The sequence below is a fragment of the Hemitrygon akajei genome, chromosome 24 (genome assembly GCF_048418815.1).
Source record: "Hemitrygon akajei chromosome 24, sHemAka1.3, whole genome shotgun sequence".
Lineage (NCBI taxonomy): Eukaryota > Metazoa > Chordata > Chondrichthyes > Myliobatiformes > Dasyatidae > Hemitrygon > Hemitrygon akajei.
The window spans coordinates 3,753,643-3,759,642 of NC_133147.1; positions in this window are offsets into that span (position 1 = coordinate 3,753,643).

Consider the following 6,000-nt stretch of genomic DNA (forward strand, 5'->3'; position numbering starts at 1 on the left):
GTACAGCAAGTATGGCCATCAAAGCTTGCAACATGACCTGCACCATCTTAAAAGATGGGTTATTAACAGCAAAGATACCAGTAAGATTGAAGGATTGCAGAGAAAGGCTTAAGGATGTTGCCGGGAATTGAAACTCTGAGTTACAGGGGAAAATTGAATAGTTAAAGACGGTATTTCCTGGAATGTCGGAGAATGAGTGGAGTTTTCATGGAAAGATCCAAAACTTTAACAGGTACTGAGTCTGGGTGAGGCTGAAACTAGCAGTAATAGGTTAAGGGTGAAAGGTAAAATGTGGAAGGCACCTGAATGGAAACGTCATGACGCAGAGGGTGGTAAGAGTGTAGGATGAGCTCCCGGCCGAAGTAGTTAATGCGGTTTGATTGCAAAAATTAAAAGAAGTTCGGATAAGTTCATGCATGTGAGTGGTATGGTTCAGGTGCGGCTTCGTGTAACTAGACAGAATAACATATCGGCATGGACTAAATTTCCACAGGTCCCGTTTCTCAGTGCTCTATGACTTCATGACCAACACTGACACATTAAAGGCCCCAGCAAGGCATTTATGAACCCGTACTAGTGCTCGCTGATTATTGATATTCAGTTACCATAAAATGAATCTAATTGGGCATGGGGTTAACTACAGTCCGTAAAAACTCAGAGCCACAGAAACACCAACAGAAGCTTCAAAGAGTTCATCCCTGTGAGAAAAAGGAACTTTGTCTTGAAGAGGAATGAATGAGTTTGTGTGGTGAAAGCAGAAATCATAGAGGCAATCAACCTTCGACCCAGGACAGTTTCACCCTGCTAAGATGATGCCGGCGATCGATTACCCAGTAGGTGTGATGAGTTCAAGAAGAACAAGAACATCATGAACCTACGCATCGATCGCACTTACGCTTTGTTCTCCCTAATGTCTTCTCAGAATAGTATTCAACTGAAGAGAAATGACATAACGTGTTTGTTCAATGAGTGTAACTAACATCAATGATCAGGAGGCTGAGGGCACTGGAGATTTCATTCCGATTTAAGAGGTGCTTGTTGGCTTACTTGAGAAGACATCAAAACCTCTCTCTGTAACTTGTGGCTTCTTGGAGAAGATGGGAACCGCAGTACTTCATCAAGTAACGGCCCTATACTATCCTATATTGGCAGTCGTTGGCGTTCCATGTGAGTGCTGCCCAGGAGGCTATAATTTGCGTTAAGGTTGTTTGGCTGCTTTTCGATATCTCAAAAAATAAAACGATTATTAGTTGCTTGTTTGTGTTGCGTGAATGTAAAGGACACAAGTGAGTAACAGGACTATCTTGCTACAGCCTCACCACACCCCAGAACTGTGGAGTATCAGCGAGATCTGGGGATTCATGTCCATAGGACACTCAAAGCGGCTGCGCAGGTTGACAGTGTTGTTAAGAAGGCGTATGCTGTGTTGGTCTTCATCAGCCATAGGATTGAGTTCAGGAGCGGTGAGGTAATGCTACGGCTATATGAAACATTAGTCAGACCTCACTTGTGTTGATTTCTGATCACCGCAGGAGTGATGTCGATGCTATAGAGAGAATGCAGAGGAGATTTACAAGGATGTTGCCTGAATTGGAGAGAGTAACTTATGAGAATAAGTTGAGTGAACTTGGCCTTTTCTCCTTGGAGCGACGGAGGATGAGAAGTGACCTGATAGAAGTGTAGAAGATGATGAGAGGCATTCCAGAGGCTTTTCCCAAGGCTGAAATGGCTAAGGCGAGTGGGTTCTTTAAGCTGCTTGGAAATAGGTACAAGGGGAATGTCAGGGGTAATTTTCTCACTCAGAGAGTGGTGGGTGCGTGGATTGCACTGCCAGCGAAAGTGATAGATGCAAATACATTAGGGTCTATTCAGAGACTCTTAGATAAGTAAATGGAGCTGACAAAAATAGAGGGCTATGCGGTAGGGAAATTCTAGGCATTTTCTGGAGAAGGTTACATAGTCGTGAGGGCATTGCGGGCCGAAGGGACTATAATGTGCTGTAGATTTCTATGTTTCTAACTCCGGACCATTCAATGTGCTTTGGTTTGATTGCTGAAACCAGCCAACGTTTTCCAATTCATGCACTACATTGCCTCGCTCCCGTTGAAATGCAATCATTTGTGTGATTTGTACTATGAATATCTCAGCAATAGCGAAAGTGCTGCATTAATTCAGCTGTAATGCCTGGATGCCTCGGCACCGTAGGGGCTAGCGCGATGCTATTACGGCTCGGAACGTTCTGCAGTTCAGAGTTTAATTCCGGCACATACTGGAAGGAGTTGGTACGATCTCCTCGTGACTGTGTGGTTTTCTCCGGGAGCTCCGGTTTCCTCCCGCAGTCCAAAGACATACTGGTTAGTAGGTTAACTGGCCTTTGTAAATTGTCCTGTTATTAGGCGAGGGTTAAATTGGTAGTTTGCTGTGCAGAGTGGCTCGTTTGACCGGAATGGCGTATTTCGCGCTGTATCTCTAAATAAAACTAAATAAATAATATCAAGTGACATTTCTTTTCTATTTGACTTACTTTTTATATGTCTCACCGGTCCTAAGGTGTTGCGGCACCTGCCGCTATCAGCAGTAAAGCAGTAAAGTGGCGATCGTATAATACAGGCGACTTACAATTGCCATGAAGAGAGAAACGAGATTTTTATTCTACAGTTAAATTATGATTCATGACATAAGCCCCCAAGGAAATAGCTTACCGAAGGTCCTTTGCACTGTTTCCCATTGCTACTATATCCACCTCTGAGGGAGGAGGACCCTCTATGCACATTATTCTGGATTTCTCCTCTTCCCCACTACGTACAACACTAACAAATCCTCGACGTGATGTTTAACTTCTTGCTGGCTTGCGTTATTGTTTACTTGATAACTCTGTGTGTGTGTGTGTGTGTGTGTGTGTGTGTGTGTGTGTGTGTGTGTGTGTGTGTGTGTGTGTGTGTGTGTGTGTGTGTGTGTGTGTGTGTGTGTGTGTGTGTGTGTGTGTGTGTGTGCGCGCGCGCGTGCGCGCTTGCGACCTGATGTTGCAGAGAAACAGGCTGATCCAAAAACATTCTCTCTGCTCTGCTCTGCGCGTGTTGATTATTGCCCTTTAGTATAATGACGAAAGTTCTGCATGGTACTCCAGCTGTGGTCTTACATCTGCGTATTAAAGTTATAAATTTCACACCTGATGTTACATGCCAATTCAATGTTTAGTTGGGAGCAAGGATCCAATACGCTTCCATTGTTCATTGATTCCCAGTTGAGCTGGATTACTTCATGTGACTCCGCAAAAGCTAAAGATCAAACCTTCAATTCCAAGGTGATTGCTGTGAAACGTTTAAGACAAACTGATGTCATGAAATGCGTCACTGAACTGCAAACATTTTACAAATAGTTTGCCGATCGCCCACCACAGCATATCTAGGCTGCATAGAAAGTGCCCTTATTGCGGTTCCATCGGCATTGTGTACAAGTTCAATACACTGCTGACTGCATTTTAGCGTTGTGGAATAAAATATATTTCTTTACATTCTGTGCTCCTAATCCTGATTAATGCCTATTTTGCTGCAGCTTTCGCACAGTGGGAAGTTCCCTGTTTTTGCATTATATTGCGTGAGTTGTCATTTAAAACACAATGCCAAAATATAATCAAGATGAATGAGACAAAATTTTTAAATACATTCAAACTCAATCTTAAGGACCTTCTTTTCTTTCCTTCCCACAAAGGTAATTTGCTGACGATTGTGATCCTGTGTCGAGGGAAGTGTGGTCTCTCCAAGTGCATCACTCGCTACCTGGTGGCCATGGCGATGGCCGATCTTCTGGTCGGTGTCACCAACGTTCTATTGACGATGACAGTCCATAGCTATTTCCCACCTTCATTTCTGACCGTTACGCCGATCTGCTCGGTTAACATTGCCCTGTTTGGCGCTGCTACGGCAGCCTCTGTCTGGTTCACGGTAACTTTCACCTTTGATCGGTTTATGGCCATCTGTTGTCAGAAGCTGAGAAGCAAATATTGCTCCGAGAATACGGCGGCTGTTGTTATTGGACTCATGGGTACACTGAGCTGTTTAACAAAGATCCCGTGGTATTTCGCATTTCATCCTGAATATGTAATAGATAATATTCCCCATGGGTGTGGTATGAAGCCCACATTCTATATACTGCCCACATGGATTGCATTTGACATTGCTGATGTAGTCTTAACCCCCTGTGTCCCGTTTTTCCTGCTGTTACTTTTCAATACTCTTACAGTGAAACACATTTTGGTGGCCAGCAGAGTTCGAAGGGAACTCTGCCGATGCAGTAATCTGGCGAAGAGTAAAGACCCAGAGATGGAGAACCGTAGAAAATCTATTGTTCTACTCTTCAGTATATCCGGAACTTTTATGTTGCTATGGAGCACTAAAACATTGTACGTTATTGGTATGCATTTTGTAGGAAATCTGGATTTTGCTGGAAGTGACTTTGAAACAGTTGGATTAATGATGCAGGTCCTCAGCTCGTATGCCAATACGTCCATTTACGTCCTGACACAGAGGAAATTCAGGCAGCAGCTGAAGATCACAGTGACGTATCCAGCGAAGCTAATTGTGAAATTCATCAAATCATAAAAATAGCTGGCTCCTCCATCTAATGTTAAATAAAAGTTCAAATTCCGTTACTTTCCACGTTTTGGTAGTTTGAAGGCCAATTACCCATATGTGCTCCACTTGCCAATATTGTCTAGAATTGATATTCCAGATGAATATTCAAGAATGCTGTCTTGCCTATCATGCAATCTTGTATTGATTACATGTATGATTACAACACGAATTATATATTTGGTGTTTCCAATTGTTACGTGAAACCAGCAATAATAAACGTGGAATGGAGTCATGAAATTATAGAAAAACAACAGAATTTATTAAAACTCAAGCAAATACATAGAAAATTGAATAACTTAATACGAAGTTAACAACGCTATGCGTCTATAGCTCCCAAACGGTTAAACTTAGAAACAAGTTTTAACCGAGTCTTACTGAAGCACAGTCTCAGAATATAAGTTCAGAAAGTTTCAGGGATTCACGGGGTAATTGAGAGGAAACTTTTAGATTCGAAGTGGAGTGTAGATTCAAAAACAACAAAGAAGCGGAGATACGCCAAAAACGGCCACCGTACCTTTCCGGTGGAAGCGAGCTCATGATGCGATCTGTTTCGAAGAGTCTACGAAGAGTCCACAAAAAGAGAGAATTTCACCACGTAGCTGACAGGAGATGTCCCTTGTCCAGGATTGGTCACCACACACCCGAGACCATGCAGGGGTTTACCAAAGTGGGTGGCAAAAATCCACGTTTGGATTACGAAATGTCAGTCACCTCCGAAATGCACAGCGTTATCGACTACCCACTCCCCTTTGGGTTCGATCGAAGCTTGCACTCTTCACTCTCACTATCGACTCTGCTATCCAAACACAACGACTCTCCACCAAAGTGTCTCCCCACTAGATTAACTCCCTGGAGCAATCTGCGCTGCTCCTTTTATACTGTTGGGGTAGGTCATCCCGTGGCACTCACAGAAACGAAGTCATAGATTTCCAGTACATCAGGTACCGTACCAAGAATTGATACTATGATACATGACACACAGATTCCCGGTACATCACGTACCGTTCCAGGTGTGGAAACTGGGGTTTATAACACCTCTCCCCAAGAAGAGAATTTTTTAGCTATCAAGAGCAAAATTTTAACTACAATTTACGCAATATACAAATGTACAAAATCTATAAAATATGCCAGACATATACGTTATCATACAGCACTCTTCAAACTAATATATTATAGGTGTGGATACAAATATCAAATTTCACTCCATTAAGTAAAAAGAAAATACACTGGAAATTCAACATCTGGACAAACAATCGGCAATTAAATTATCTTTATCTTTATTATGAGTTATTAAGAGATCATATTCCTGGAAAATTTGACTCCAGTTCAGGAGCCTTCTGTTTTTGCTTTACATTTTACTCAAAAA